Source organism: Bidens hawaiensis, unplaced genomic scaffold, assembly GCF_021521415.1.
Source record: "Bidens hawaiensis isolate Kalapana, Puna unplaced genomic scaffold, B.hawaiensis_p1.1 tig00096146_1, whole genome shotgun sequence".
Classification (NCBI taxonomy): domain Eukaryota; kingdom Viridiplantae; phylum Streptophyta; class Magnoliopsida; order Asterales; family Asteraceae; genus Bidens; species Bidens hawaiensis.
Genome location: NW_027504565.1, coordinates 2,409 through 19,947, shown reverse-complemented (window position 1 = coordinate 19,947; position 17,539 = coordinate 2,409). Strand labels below are relative to the sequence as shown.

The 17,539-nt window shown below is 36.6% G+C and overlaps 1 pseudogene; it reads left to right on the top strand.

The window, feature by feature from the left end:
• The first annotated feature begins 4,145 nt into the window (after window positions 1–4,145).
• LOC143608064 (ammonium transporter 1 member 1-like) lies at window positions 4,146–16,856 on the top strand (annotated as a pseudogene).
• The last annotated feature ends 683 nt before the right edge of the window (window positions 16,857–17,539 follow it).

Below are 17,539 nucleotides of genomic sequence, written 5' to 3'. Positions count from 1 at the left end.
CAAATCCCATGACTTCATTCTCTTTCTACATGTTCTCTCTAACCCTAGATCTAAAATCAAAACGACGGCGACTATCACGTCGTGTCTTCACCATCAGTCCACCACACCGTCTCCATTCACAAGCCCCATTCTTCAGTTCACCTGGTTGAACTAGCCACCATAAACGAGTAATTCTGGCAACGGATCTGATTTGCCATGGCCGCAGCAGATCTGATCTGGAATGGACATGGAGATGGAATGGAGATCTACGAGTAAACAAGGTTTGTCCTTCATATGTAATGGAGACTGAAAGGGACGAGCGGCGGCGGCGGCGGTTGGTGGATGATGGCGGATGCTGATGATGGACACCAGCTGTTCAAGTGATTTTGTTTTGAAAAGATTAATGAATGTTAGAAATGGCAGATTCATTTTGAAATTTTATGTTTGATTTGTTGGATTTGGAGACGATGTATGGTTTTTGTTATTTAAATAGGTTTTTTTTGGATATTCGGATATATCCGAGGTTCGGATATCCGAAGTTTCGGATGATTCGGATAGTGATTTCACTATCCGAAAGGTTCGGATATTCGGTTTCGTATATCCGAAAGTTCGGATATCCGTTTTTGAACAATCCTATCACCAACGATGCGCTATGTCCTCTAAGCGCTCCGAATTGTGATCGAAGTGTCCGATCTGCGAACCTTCAATTAACGGTCTGTACAACTCTGCACTCCCACCAACCAAATGAACCACACTAGATCCCGCAAAATCAATCGCACCAGATCCAAATAACAAATTATTCGTATTAAACGCACTCATTCACCCGTTGACAAACCAAAACCAGTGGCTTATGACCGGGTATACGAACACGGTCAAAAAGGCGGAGTAGATCAAGTACGCAACGAGATGTGTTCGTTTCGCAATTGATCCGAACGTGATCCTAACAGCAGCTATAGCAAACACACATTGATACAAAAAATAACTGTAATCAAAGTTAGAAGAAGATATAGATTTCAAAGAAAAGTTACGCTTCCAAATAAACCCGTTTGATGGAGTCCCAAACGCGAAAGCAAATCCAAACAGGTAGTAAGGAGACCTCCTGCCGCATCGTCATGTGTTCTTGGCTTGCCTTGTATTCTCCATGGAACTTGGGTTCGCCTTGCTCTGTGCTTTCTCTGTCCTTGCAAGAACACCATGAATATCATGCTCACTGACGTTCATGACGCTGTGGTGGGCGATCTGTTTTACTAGCTGTTTGGATTTCTTTCGCGTTTGGGACTTCATCGAACAAGTTTACCGGAAATCATAACTTTGCTTTGAAATCTATACATTCTTTTAACTTTGATTACAGTTATTTTTATACCATCGGGCGTTTGCTATAGCTGTTGTTGGGATCACATCCGGACCTATCGTGGTACACACACAATTTGTTGCATACTTGATATACTATGCTTTCTTGACCGCGTTTGTGTGCCTGGTTATGTCCTTTGGTTTTGGTCGACAGACGGGTGGTCGTGTTCATTTTGTACTGAAATAATATATTTTTTGCTTTTCATGTAATCTGTTTTCTTTTGGTAGCCATGTTTATATTAATCGAGAAATAGACTTGGGTTTGGTTTTCGGTCGAAAGCGAGTTGGGTTGTGGGTTCAAATAGACCAAAACAAAGTGCCAAAACCCAAAATCCAGCAAGTTTGTGTTAATCAAAGAACTGCAGTTCGTGAGTGCGCTCATAGTGAAGAATGACTTCACCATGTTAATCTACGCTGCAAATCACAACACTATATTTATTATACTGGCCCCTTTGTGCTTCATAAGTTTAAATAATTTGCACTTAATTTATGCCAATCAAAATTAAAGTACTAAATGTTCTTTGATGATTTAAACTTGTAGTCTTGTATAGTCTTATACAATATTATAAAGTACTAAAAGTATTTGGTTATTACTTCTTTAAAACCATCAAACATTATATAAAAAAATATGTTCATGTTAAAGCATTGTAATTAGGCACCCAGGGCACCCCGTGATGGAGGCATGTGATGAAGCAGCGATCACCGCAAGCCTCCGCAACCACATCCATCACGGCAAGATGGGTGTTTTTCATTTTAGTGATCATGGTCTTGATGCATAAACAAGTGTTGTGATGTGGTTTGTTATGTAGTGTTAATTACTCATCATCAGAAGTACAAAGGGGCCATATTATTGTAAATAGTCAAAAGTATGTGAAGTTGTGTTTTAATAGAGTTTGTAAAGATCAAGGACTAGACGTGTCAAGATGAAAGATTACATCTTCCATGTTTAGATTTCAATTTAGGGTTGACTTTAAATGGTCGTGACTTTAACGAACGTACCGGTTCTTGATGTATAAATAGGGTTAGAATGTTGTATTTAAGATTTATCATATTAAAAAGTTTCAATTAAATAGTTAGTTTGTTTAATCTTTGTTAATCCTATTCTTATTGTCAAATCAATTGCAAAGATCATCAATTGGGCAAACAAGTTATTGGTGGAAGAAGTGTGGGGAATTTCTTAGGAAGCAGAGATCATGAACCCCCCCCCCCTCTCTCTCTCTCTCTCTCTCTCTCAATCTATGCTCTCTTCTCTAAAAAGTGATGCCTTGGATGCTAGCAACTCTCTTGTATGCCCCTATAGTTTTAACTACAAAGCCCTTTGTATATGAAGGACTCTAAGATTGTTTCATCAAACATAAATGCATATATTTTTACTTTTAATGATACCATATGAGTTTACTTCAACTTGGACATGAATCTAACGTTAACAACAAATACAATGTTATGTTCGGCATTGTTCATTCCAAACATTAAACGTAGAAAAGTAATTACCATACAGTATAAACATGTCACAAAGTAAAGTACCAATGTTTTTTTTTTTGGCTCATTTTATATTTCATAGAAACATCCAAACGATTTACAATGAAGTGGCAGGTAAGCGGGCAACAAGCTGCGCCGCAACCCCCTTTTGGATAGCAAACTCAATCCGACTAAAAACAAAGTTTTGATTCTTATGGGCTGATACGTTACTATACACGACTTTCTGAACCCTATTCAAAAGGTCCACGACATCCGGAGCTAAGAAACCAAAAGTGTCAAAGGCGAAGGGGATAAACACGTGTTGATTCTCCAAACAAGCTCTCTCGTGTTTAGCAACCTTGCCCGATGCCGCCTTCAATGCTGCCTGGCGTGCTACAAATCCAGTGTCCCTAATCCCAACAAGAGGGGATACTCCTGTGAGGTCGACACAAGCGTGTTTCCCCCTACCCACCCAAAAACAAGTATATCGGCCGGTTGTAATGTAGATCTTCCTTCAGGATCCGTAAGAAAGTTTACGGGGGCTTCCTTTTTAGCCGAAATTCCGGCTCGTTTAAGAACATCGCATAGAACATCCCTCACCAAATCATGTCTGTACTTAAACCCAGACAACTCTTTGCAGTGAACCGCATGCTCGCCAAAAGAATCCAAACAAACCTTACGGCAAACCGGGCACGGCTCATCTACCGGAAACAAAGGGATCATTAACTGATACTTCAGAATGGCCCGGTACTCCAAAGCCGACATATGTTGGCCCAATCCTTCAATAGGGAGAACACTTAAGAAATCTTGAGCCCAAGGAGCCCGAAGACACTCAAACACCACTTTCTGACGAGGGGATAAATCAAACTTCAGACGAGGAGCCCGAAGACACTCAAACACCAATAATATTATTGTCATAATACAGCAAGGGTTTCTTCACTTTCACTAACTGCTTTAAATCTAAAAAAATGAATGACAACATCAAAGCTGCATACCCACCAGATTCATAAGTTAATTGGATAAGTTTTTGATGTAAGAATAGTTAAAATAATATGGCTTGTGGATGCAAAAAAGCTCCTCTAATACAGGCTTGTTCTGGATATTCATCTGCAGTAAAGTTAAAACATAAACAATTTCAGTTAATACTCATCCAACATGGCAATATTATCAATATTCATGTCATTTTCTTTGAATTAAACAAAGCCTATAATATGATTATTTAAAATAGTAATTAAAAATCTATCATTCCAAAAGATTCACTTCAACTTGAATTTTATATTTGTCATAATGTATTTTAACTTAGCTTAGCATTCTATCATATAAAAATGTAACTTAGCTTGGCATTATATCATATAAAAATGGCAGGTTTGTTTTATCACAATGGGATATACTTCAACGTTTGATCAAGGGATGAGATCGGTATTGTTCCGATACTGAGACAGTGCCGTACCAAAAAAATTGAAACTATCCAAATAACTATTGATGAAGTTTTGAACACGTTGTCCTGTTCCACATAGTTGAAAGCATTTAAACATACATTGTTTGTGGTTTAAAATTCATGAAACAAATTGATCCGTCATGATCTGAACCAAATCAATACCTTTTTAAAATGACTCGTTGTGACCCGAACTGTAACATCCCGTTTTCTCGTTTCGGTTAATAAAATAAAAATATGAGTTATTATGAATCGGACTAGTGTTGGGTTAAATCAATATGGGTTATGGATTTGGATTAAAAAGGAAGGAAGAAAAGACCATGGGTTTAAGCCCATGACCCACAGTATATAAACCAAATTATGCATTAATCCATTCATTTCCACTAATCCTATACACCATAAAAAACACACACGTAAGCTCTCTCTCATATTTCTCTCTTTCTCAAACCGAAACCAAGAAGAAGAATTGATCTCAACCCGAGGTAATGATAGTATGATATTGTACAGATCCAAGCCCGCTAGATCTATTCGCGAAACGAAAAGCCAAAGATGAACTTAGAGGTCACCATAGCTCAAATCTGGATTGAACGGGACAAAAAACGGTGCCAAAATACGTTTTTCTGGTGATGGCGGCGCGGAAAAGGTGTACGAGGTAAGGGAATGTCAGAGAATGTTTCTGACATTCTCTGACCTAACCCTAATTCGCTAACTGAGAAGTAACGAATCGAATTGACAACAATTCGTTATGTCAATTCGTTAATGAAGAATAACGAACTAGCTTCATTCGTTAAGCAATTCGTTATGTTATTTCGTTAAGGAAAGAATGACAAACTAACCCCAATTCGTTAAGGTTATTATTTAAGTAAGGGACGAATGAAGCTGATTCCTTATAGAGTTCATTCGTTAGCCAGATCAAACGAATGAGTCCCATTCGTTATGAGGATCAGTTCGTTATAAGGGTCAATTCGTTATGAAGGCCAATTCGATATGAGGATCCACAAGTGACCATTCGTTATGAAGTAACGAATGAGCTCATTCGTTATGAGCCCCCATTCGTTAAAGAACTGGATAACGAGTTTGAAGTTTAATAAAATGATAGAATGGTCCTTGGACTTAGGAAAGAATGGTCCCTCGACCCCAGCCAAGGGCTCTGCCCCTTATACCATGCTAGGGGCTGCCACCCATAGAACCCCGCTGCCAGGGGCGCTACTCCCGGAGCCCTGTTCGTTGAGGGTTATAACTAGACTAGAAACGCGATATGGGCAATTATAGTTAATTGATACGTGTAATTGTTATACAGTTAGTCGCGCACAACTAAAGAAAAGAATAACCATTAACGGTGAACGTAACCGAGTTCAGGTGAGTTTCTAGCCTCACTCCTTGTTATGTTACACCTCAACTTCTTGCCGGTAGTGTAAAAAAAGTATTTTAGATCGGTTTTCGTGTTTCATTACCTCTGGAAAAATAAAGGTTCCCCTATACGTTTTAAGCCCAACAAATTCAAAAATTCAACCCAACTAAAGCCCAAACAAAGGTGTAAAGCCGAAACCAATAAAACTCATTAACCCTTAAAAATATATGTTACACTTAAAATAATATATATACACTTGTTGGACAATATTTTATGCCTCACAAATGCTCTATCAAAACATCTTCAATAAAAAAATCAAGACTTATTATAAGCGTTTAAGCTGATAAGCGGGACAAACCTAGCATTGAATAAGACAAAACAGGTTTGACAAGATCTTGGCTAGAGTGACATCTTTTTTGTGAAAAAAACAAGATTAAGGTGTTAGATATGACGGAAAGTTATGGTAATCAACGAAACCGAAAGAATATTATTACTAATCAACTTCATTTTGAAGTTGATGTTTTTAATACCGTTTTGGATATGTAAATTCAAGAAGTTGGAATTAGATAAAGTGAGGTATCAACTAGTTTGATAGAAAATATGGCCGGTTTAAATCTTTATGATTCATTTTCTAAGTTTGACATATCGAAGATAGTAACATTTTCTAATATGTATCTGAATGACTTTAGTAATGTAGAAAGAGGGTGTATTTCGGGTGATATTACGACCTTTTATCACACTTTAAATAAAGATAAATTTGCAAAATTGGGTGAAATGTATGACCTTGCTCGTGTAATGGTGGAAACCGGATAACACACCACTTTTCCTTTGATTTATCGTATAATGAAGCTGGCGTTGGTTTTACCAGTTGCAACTTCAACCGTTGAAAAATGTTTTTTTTTTCTAAAATGAAGCTTATCAAGACGGATTTTCACAATTGAATGGGTGATGATTATTTGAACAATGCTTTAATTTGTGTGGTCGAAAGAGAAACTCTTTATAAAGTAAAAAAAGAGGGTGTAATGGCTCGATTTCAAGATTTTAAAAACCGAATGGAGAATATGCAGTCCATGTGTTTAAATTTATTTATCATCGTGTTTCTATTTCTGTTTAGTTTACATTGTAAGAAATCCGGTTAATTTTTTTTGAATGTTATCCCTGACATTTGGTTCTAGATCCGCCAGGGTGAAAACAAACCTGCCATGATCGAAACTAATCTATGATGCATGCATAAATTAAGGGGATTTGTTGATGACTTCTTTTCACTTCATAAATCCTTCTGGTTGGGCCGATGGAAATAGATTACGTTGTTGATGGCTCGCATGGGCTCTTTTCTTTTGTGTTCTTCTGCAAAGCCCAAATGGCCTTGGAGCCTAACCATTGAATATACATGATTACATTTGCATGGTAATGAAAAATAACTAATAATCCCAAAAATTCGAACCTTCATGTTTTTTATGTCTTGTTTTGTAGTTGGGCGTCTGTTACATCCATTTTTTATGATTTACATCTCTACTTTTACTGATTGATAGTATTCTTCAGATGACAAAACTTGTGTTGTGACAAACAGATCAAACACGACACGACACCACATGACATTTTTAACATGACTAGCGGACCCGAACACGATACCATTAAGGCATTAACTAAACGTGTCATTTTCTTAAACACTAGCACTAGCATCTTTTAATAAGTGAATATCTGACACATTTAACACGTTTAAAGGTAACTAGTTCAATAACATGACTGACACAAAAAGTTCATTACGAATCTAAGCAATTCAATTACACCATGCTATGAAACATTTAACATGATTATTCATATAATCCACTAAACATGGTTAAAAAATTATAAGACACAATTAACATGATAAAATAAAAGTTAACAAAAGATATATAGTTCGTATGTAATTATTATAGAACTCTGAAACTAGTTTTTATAAACAGGTCATAAGTGTGTGTGCCGTGTTGACCTATACGTCTATTTGATACAACAAGTTAAACGTGTCATAGAAGGGTTAACCGCGATGAACTAAAATCAACAGGACCAGGTTTTGGAACTTTAATTGATTACAAATTGAATGTCTTTTCGTTCATGTTTGTGTATTAAATATATATTATTCAATATTATTAGTGGTGAAAGTTTCGATATTTAATAATCGGATAGATGATTTGTAAAAGCAATATTTAAAATGATTGAGCAAACGAAGACCGAGTATACCTAGAAGCCTATTATTTATTATGTAAGTAACAACATTGATTGAATGAAGTCGAGATTTATATGCGAGAAAATTCCTAAAATAAGCGTTTATGAAAACGTTTTTCAGGTTTTAGGTATCATTTGTAAGAATTTCTCAAAATAGGTATTATAAACTAGTTGTGACGAGTAATTTATGATTACACACGAGTATTTTGTAGAACCAATTAAGACTTGTCACGTGCCCTTAAACTAACCGTAACGACTAGGTTCACTAATAATTTGTTCGTCACGACTAAATAAGTTTCATGCCTCGTAATCAACGCCCAGGATTAATTCATAAGTCATTTAATCGCGACGACTAGTTTAACTGGTTTACATTCCCCACACGAATAGTTTATTAGTAGTTAACTCGCCGCGACTAGTTTAACGTTACAATCTACTTGTCGTGACTAAAGAAATTATGAATTACTCGTGGGAGTTAATTACGAGGCATAAAACTTATTTAGTTGTGACGAGTAAAAAAGTCAAACCTGTAACCTTTCATAAAATAAAGTTTGTCAACACAAAGGTTGGTGAGCAATTCATAAGTTTGAGCATATAAGTATATGGTAATAAAAGGCCACAAAACTTATATACGAAACCATAAATAATAGTTATAAACTTGGATAAAATAGTTATCGCTAACAAGTTAGCGACACCCAACTATAAGGGGTTGCCAAATAGTTTAGGATTTTATTGACAATTGCTAAACACATTAGCACCACCTAGCTACAAGGGGTTGCCGAATAGTCTAGGATTTAATATTTATCGTTAATTGCATTAGGTTAACGACACCTTGCCATGAGGGGTTGCCAAATGGTCTAGGATTTATAGTTCCACCATCCAAAAGCGATAAACACATAGGCAAATAAGCATGTATGCATAGAACACCAAATCGAGCAAATATTTAAGTAAAGTATACAATCACGTTTGTGGGTTTAAGATTCAAGTAAGTAAAACATTTAGTTTGATAGGTATGAAATGTCACCCCAAAACGAAAGATAGAAAAAGGGGTATGAAAGTACTCACCTCGATTGACGAATAGAGAAAACTAATAAGTGATTGACATATAGAAAGTTTGTGAACGAAATGAACAAATCCGACTTAAAAGCTAATTGAAAAAAAATAAATAACATATTAATGAACTTGAACTTTAGTTGAAACTACATTGAAACATTGAACGAGAAGGTTCGGTTGTTAGTCGGGTTTAACGGTTAATTTGTTAACGATTAGGGACTCGTACTTAATTGATAATTAAAATAAAATAATATTATTTTATTGGGCTTTTAAATAACTAAACCAATATTAAATAGAAACAAGAGGGATTTAATTCAAAAGTTTGGTTTTATAAAAATGAATAGATAATAAAGCTTATAATGATGTTATTAATAATAAATGTAGTAATGAATAATAATAACTTTAAAGTATGTTATATATGTATATATATATATATAAGTGATGATAATAATACATAATAACACTACCAATTGAGGATTATTGTTAAATCTAATAATAGTAGTAGTAATAATAAATATAATAATAATTATTTTTGTTGTTAAATACATTATTAATAGATTTATGAATGTTAATAGTAATAATAATTATTATTATAATTATTAATAATTATTATTATAATTATTATATGTGCCGTATTAATAATTACTAATACTTGTCACATTTTAATAATAGTAGTATTAGTGATAAGAATATAACTCGAGTAACGATGTCGTTAAACAACAACTAGGCCCGACATGGGTTTAGGCTCGATAAAATAAATGGGTAATATTAACGATATTAGATTTTATTAATATTCCTTAATAATCATAATAATAATGATAATAATAATAATCATATTAATAATAATCTATTATTATGAAAAATAATGACAATAATAATTGTTTTGTTAAACAATAATAATAACAATAATAATAATGATAATAATAATAATATTTATTATCTGATAATAATAATAATATAAGCATTATTATAAGTTATGAGATTAATAAAAATAAATAATATAATTCCAAACACTCTCCAAAGTCGGTTTAGGGGAACCGAACTCGCGACTCGATTACCGGTAATGAGTTAGACACCAAGATAAACAAAACTCTAAATCTCCTTACCAATTGATGTTTGGTCGAGAGCAATTGTCGGAGCCGAGCAGGGTCGTCAGAGACCGATTTCCGGCCGCCGGAGGCTTGCCGGAAAAACGAGGCGGAGAGAGAGAGGGTGTGTGTGTGACAGAGAGAGTGAGATAGAGAAAGAAAGAGCCGAGAGAGATGGAGAGATAGAGACACGGTTTTCCAGTCGCCGAAAAAGCGACCGGAGAGGGAAAGAGAGAGCGGAGAGTGGTGGTGTGTGGTGACCCGAGGAGGTAGCGGCCGGAAAGGAACTCGCCGGAAAAAGAATGAGGGAGGGAAGGAGAGTTACCGGAGAACGAGAAGGGAAGAGAGGGAGTGGCCGGAGGTGTTTGTCGCCGGGGAAAGGGGAGGATTGGTGGCCGGAGGTCGCCGTCGCCGGAGGAGGGGGCTCGCCGGAAAACGACTAGGTGGGGGTGGCGGCTGGGATGTTTTAAAAATGGGTTTAGGGTTAGGGTTTTATGAATATATAGGTGGTTTATAAAATATTACACTTTGGCCCCTCATGATCTAAATATTTTACAAAATGGGTATTAAGCTTTAGAAATGATAATATAGATTCGAAAATGACAAGTATTACCCCTTACAATTTATAAACTAATTTTTATGTTAAATGAACTACGATTAGTACATGCCTACATGACGGATTTGATGAACTAAATACGTGGAAGATTTAAAGATTGACTTAAATGATTTATAAAATTACCGGGTCAGGTTTACAATACAATGCGGGTTCGAAGTATAATTTATTAAAATAAAACGCGAAAGAAAATCTAAAACCCGAATTTGACGAATGTCACTCCCCAACCTACGGCGGGAATACCGGGGCGTGAGCTAATTGCTCACAACTCTCAAGGTTCTATCATGCAATATTTAAAAATGACAATATCTATTATTTAATTACAAATAATCCAACAAATTTCAAACAACCAAAGTACATGAATTCATAAATAGAACAAGTAAGGACAAAATAAAATTTAAGTCATTGTTTCTTCTCTCTAGCATGCAATTCTAGTTTCTTCAACCAAACTTGGAAATAATATCACACGATAACCTGCATACGCGTTAAAAATACAATAATTTTGTCAACACTAGGTTGAGTGAGTAAAGCATCAGATTTTGTGAATATATAATAATAAATAAAGTGCAAACTGTGTCAAGTGAGATAAACAATTTAACCAATGAACAAGTAAATAAGTTGTCGATAAGCGCGATGCCAGATAACTGGGCGATGACTATTACGACAGTCCAACCAATTAAGCAAGTAATTAAGTTGTTGATAAGCGCGATGTCAGATGAACTAGACGATGACTATTACGACGGTCCAACCAAATAAGCAAGTAAGCGCATAAGCACATAACATGTTAGGCATAAATTAGTATACACACATGGTTAACAGTTGCAAGTTACGTATTAAATAATTGTAAAATATGTAGTAACGCATAAGTCCCTAAAACAATAAAAAATAGTTTAAAAGGGGGAATATAATACTCACCTGACTAGATGAACGAAATACAAATGAGGATGATAAGAAAGGTAAAACCTTTGAGATATACCGTCAAGGATTCATAAACCGTGATGGGTTGGTGGTGTACGATGAACGACAGCGACAGAGAAGACGATAAACGGGAACACGATGAACATCTCGTATCAATCCAATTGCGTCTGAGGGTTTGGTCGTTGGGTTACAGATGTGGTGTAGACACGTTTAATTGAATTATGGTTGCGTATAAATGGTTAATCACGAGATCAATATATACGTGTTAAAGACGGTTTGATCAATTTTAGAATCAAAATCAGTAAACGATTCAATTAACTAATTATATTGGGGATTAAGACGGTTTTAAGTTTGCAAACTATTCTAAAAGATGAAATTTGATTATAATACGAAGATTAATGAGCAAGAAAACAAACGGGTTACAAGTTTGGGTAATTGAACGGGTTAACAAATTTGAACTTGATATCTGGATTTGGGTTAAGGAATATAGTATAAAATTTTAATTAGATTTTCAAACAGGTCCATGAAGTTCATGGGTGGATACACAAAGGATTAAAACTTAAGTTTATGGTGTAAAATGAACATTAATTGAATGTTATTTTGATAAATCAAATATATATAATAATAATAATAAAATAATAACTCGATAAATGCAGATTTTTATTGATTAGATTTCTTGATCACGAAAACGGGCCGGGTATTGATATTTAATATATTATATGAAAACCAGATTTGTTACACCGAAGAGATTATGACATGATATGTTTGTTAGTGTACTAGATTAGAGTTCTTAAGTGGTTGATTCAGTTCGTTTTTGGTTAACACGACTGGATTTTGTGTCATTTATCATCCTTTAATTTATCAATACAGTTGTGATTTTGTTTATGGCATCTTATAACAAGGAATTTGAATTTGGTTATATACAACTAGCATCTATACCTATAAACGAATGACTGATCTTTTTTAATTACATAGGCTCCTCACCACGCGTGATGGCCTCACGCACACCGCCGAGTGTGCGTGATGGCTATCACGCAAGTGAGGGGGGAGTTTTCGAGGAGGGAGCCGTTGGATGGAGGTAGCCGTTGGGAGGAGGGAGCCGTTGAAATGGATATTGAATCTTTAGTTGGTTTCTTGAAGGTTTTTGGTGATTTGGTGATATGGGTATGAATAATTTGGGGTTTTATGAAATGGGTTCTTGATTTCTTGAAGTTTTTTGTTGATTTGATGATATGGGTATGAATAATTGGGGGGGTGGTGGTGGTGGGGGGGAGGGGGTATGAATCTTTGGTTGGTTTCTTGAAGTTTTTTTGGGAAATTAATGAGATGGGGGTTTTGGAGTGAAGTTGAGTTTAAGATGAGGAAAGTGGTGGGTGAAATTGATGTGGAGATCGGAAGCATATGTGGAAGGACGAAAGTGGGATATTCCTTTGGTTTGGTTGTAGGAGAATATTTTTGGTTTAATTCCTTTCAATAGTGATCAGTTTTAATTTTATATTTTTTTATTAAAAATAAAGAAATACACACGTAACGTAACATTTCAAAAGAAAAGAAAGTAGTTATGAATTATTAATTCTATTACAAAGTAACAAAAATATCTTTCTAAACAAAAAAAAAAATTCCTATCACACCACACCACACCACACCATCACCCCTACTAAAATTCATCACATGTGATGGATTTGAGGTTGATGATATAACACACCACCATTGGATGTGATGTCTGAGGAGAATTGAACCTAATACTCATAGTACAAGTGGATGGTCTAGTGGATTAGACACTGGTTTTGTTAATCAAAGGTTATAAGTTTGAATCATGTCTACTTATTCATTCTTTCTTTTCTTCTTTCTTTCTTTTTTTTTACGTAAAACAAAATTGCTACAATTATACAAAGTTACAAATGCCGCTCTCTCCCCTAGTTCCCTCTCCACCACGACTACACAATACCGGCAACCACAAACCACCGTCATAGGCCGCTACTACTCTTCCGTCCGACCATAGACCATCACCGCCCGCCTTCCTCCGGCCTTGCTTCTCTTCCTCGAATCCTCCAACTGTAACATCCTAAATTTTAATTATAATAAAGAAAGTTATGTTTAGTGATTTCACGTTGTTAATTATTTAATGTCGAGTAAGGAGGGAGTTGGGCTTAGATTGCGTAAGATGGGTTAAATGAGAATGGGCCTCGGGTCCGTGGGCTTAGAGGGATATAAATATCCCATCCCAAACCCAATCTTTCATTTCCACCTTCTTTCTTCACACACTCAAAACACACACATACTAACCGATCAAGATTCGAAGCCGAGACCCGAGATTTTGTTGATAGATCTGAGTTGGTAAGGTAAGAACAAATCCACCAAAGCTTATATTACTGAAAATGGTTAGGATTTGATGGGTTAACCGAACCCGAAACCCAAACTGCCCAAATCGGACCCCTAAAACGTCGATTTTAGGCCGATTTGATGGTTGGGATTTGTAGGCGCCGATCATACGATTCCGTGGGTACCAAAATCGAGTTATTTGGCTAAGAAACGAAGGATTTATGGGCAAACAGATCTGCAGCGCGATAACTTCGCCTGCAAGATTAAGTTCGCCTGATGAACTTCGCCTTCAAGCGTAACTTCGCCTAAGGATAACTTCGCCTACGGCCAAGTTCGCCTAAGGTATAACTTCGCCTGAAGCCAAGTTCGCCTAAGGTTTAACTTCGCCTGAAGCCAAGTTCGCCTAAGGTTTAACTTCGCCTGAAGTGAAGTTCGTTTATAAAATAAATTAAAAACCTAATGGAAAATGTGTTAAGGCAGTTATCGAAAATAAAATTTTTCCAAGCTGACCTGGCAGCTTAACCCCAGCCAGGGGCTCTGCCCCTTGGACCCCGCTAGGGGCTGCCGCCCCTAGAACCCCGCTGCCAGGGGCGCTGCCCCCGGACCCCCGTTCATTGTGGGTCATATATAGATAGAAATACAAAACGAGTAGTAGTAGTTAATTGATATGTGTAAATATTATACAGTTAGCCGAGCCCAGTTAAAGAAAGGAATTACGATCAACGACGAGCGTAACAGGATCCAGGTGAGTTTCTAGCCCCATTCCTTGTTATGTTTTCGGGGCTGTGTGCATACTTGTTGTGTTGTTAATACATTTATCCTAAGTGATAAGTGTATGCCATATGTGATATATGTGATATGTATGAATGATTGCTTGATGGTTCGTGAACGATCTTCGGATATTGCACGTACTGTCAGGTTGTAACGTTATAAAGCCATATGTGATATATGTGATATGTATGAATGATTGCTTGATGGTTCGTGAACGATCTTCGGATATTGCACGTACTGTCAGGTTGTAACGTTATAAATATGGCAAGTATGATATGTATGTTTATGTGTATGAACGTAATAAAGTTAATAAAAGAAGGAAATGACGGTTGTATGGCTACGAAAAGGGTACCAAGCCCTAATAATACTCGAGGTATGTTGCATGGTTGTATGGTAACGAAGAGGGAACTGAACACTACTAATATTCGAAAGCAAGGGACCAGACCCTTATAATATCTGTGATGTTAGGGACCAGACCCTTATAATATCTGTGATGTTAGGGACCAGACCCTTACAATATCTGTGAGGATAGGGACCAGACCCTTCATAATATCTGTGATGTTAGGGACCAGACCCTTATAATATCTGTGATGTTAGGGACCAGACCCTTATAATATCTGTGAGGTTATAGGGCGAAAGGCTCTTTAAAACGTATGATTATGAATGTAAAGAAAGTATGTAAGTAAGAAAGAAAGTATGTAAGTAAGAATGAAGGTATGAGTACTTATGTGTGTATAAAAGAAAGTTATGAGGTTAAGTACGTATGTATGTAATAAGGTATTGTATGGTATTGTATGATTAACTAGAACTCACTCAGCGTGGCTGACTTTTAGTATGCACGCAGGTGAGTAGGATGAGACAGCTGGCTTGAGTGGAGGACACATGGCAGAAGACTAAAGCCTGGCATCTGAAGATCTGATATGTTTTATAAGTTATGTTTTAATTTTGGAAAGACAAAAGGAATGTTTTACGACATGATTATGAATTGATATGTAATGTTTTATGAAAGTTTTATATTCTGCGTAAAGTTTTAATTAACTCTGATATTTAGAACTGTGTTTATGAGTAAATCCAACACGAAAGTAGGGTTACCGGTGACGGGGCCTTACTGTAAATCCAACTGTAACAGTGAGTTTAGATTAATTTGTTAATTGTTCTTGATATTGATAATTATTTAAACTCGTTTGTTAATTGCGAAATTTTAATTTATAAATTAAACCAATGGTAAATCATTATAATTAACAAATTAAACCAGTTTAACTCGAATGACATTCAATCATCTCAAACTAACTATTTGAACATTTTTTTAATTTATTAGTTTGTTTCAGTTTGATAGTTTTTGATTTGTTAGTTTATAATTATTGATTTGTATGTATCATGAATATCAAGATATATTTTCAAAGAGAACCAACAAGTTTCGGTCGAAGATGTAATGCAATGAATTCAAAAGATGAACACTCGTAGGGAACTTTAAGTACTTTTTTTTAATTCGTAAAGATCATTGCATTTATATTATGTGCTTATTGATTTCTAACGACGATGTCTTTTTTATTATTTTATCGTGTTTTTGTTATGTAGTGAACTTTGCCCGAACCATAGAACCGACCCGAAATTTTTATATTTGACTCTGTGAAATTGAAAGCATTGCACCACCTAAAAAAAATTCTTAGATCCACCAGTGATAATAATGTAGACCAAATCAACATTTGTACGGGTTTAACCAAGGGTCGTTTAACAAGATTTCGATTGCGTACGAGTTGGGTCATGATAATGGTCAATGGAGCTAGGACTGCGGTGACAACCGACAACAACCTAGCTGGTTGCACTGCGGCTCTAACCACTTTGTTTGGAAAAAGATTATTATCGGTACATTGGAATGTGGTCGAAGTGTGTAGTGGTTTGTTAGGAGGTTTTGCAGACATAACCGCAGGGTGCTCGGTCGTTGACCCATGGGCTGCGATGATATGTGGATTCGTAGTTACGTGTGTTTTGAATGGGTATAATGAACTGGCTGAGAAGTTTAAATACGATGACCTACTAGAAGCAGCTCAGCTTCAAGGTGGGCGCGGGGGATTATATTCACGGCTTTATTCGCAGAGGAGAAATATGTGAACGAGGTGTATGGGGAAACCAGGTCGGCCATACGGGTTGTTTATGGGAGGTGGGGGGGAAAGTATTGGATGCACGGATTCTAGTGATAGTTGGGTTTGTGACCCCAACATTGGGGCCTTATTTTTAATACTTCACAAACTAAAATTGCTTCGGATCTACTCTGAAGATGAACCGTCGTGGTCCCATCTTCAGGAGAGATGCTAAGCAATTTAAGCTTACGAAGTATCAAAAACAAAGGCCCCAATGTTGGGGTCACGACCCAAATATCACTAGAATCTGGATCACATGTGCACCCAACAATTCCTTCCCCCCAAACATCCCATACATAGCCCGTATGGTCGACCTAGTTTCCACTCACATTCTCCGTTAAGATATTTCTCCTTTGTGAAAAAACCTGTGAATATAATCTATGACGCCCCGCACCCACCACGGAGCTGAGCCATTTCCAATAAGCCATTGTACTTCAATTTTTCAGCCAATTTATTACACTCTGTAAACACACGTGGCTACAAATCCACTGACCACTGAAGCACATGGGTCAACATCTGAGCACCCCATTCATGGCTACAAAATCCCCTAACAAACCATCGCACACGTCAACCACATTTAGCATTAGGATAATATCCTTCCCCCAAACAAAGCAGTTAGGGCCGCGGTACAACCCATTAAGGTCGTTGAAACCAACCATGCTCCACTAACCACAATAACGATCCGTCTCGTACACAACCAAACTCTTGTTACACAAACATGTGTTAAACCCGAACCATAACAAAAAGGTACCTACGCGATCAAAACGCCCGAACCCCGCAACCCACCAACCATATAAACCACACCTAGGGGAGGATCTACGTACATGGATGCGAGTTTACGGGAACCCACTACGTATC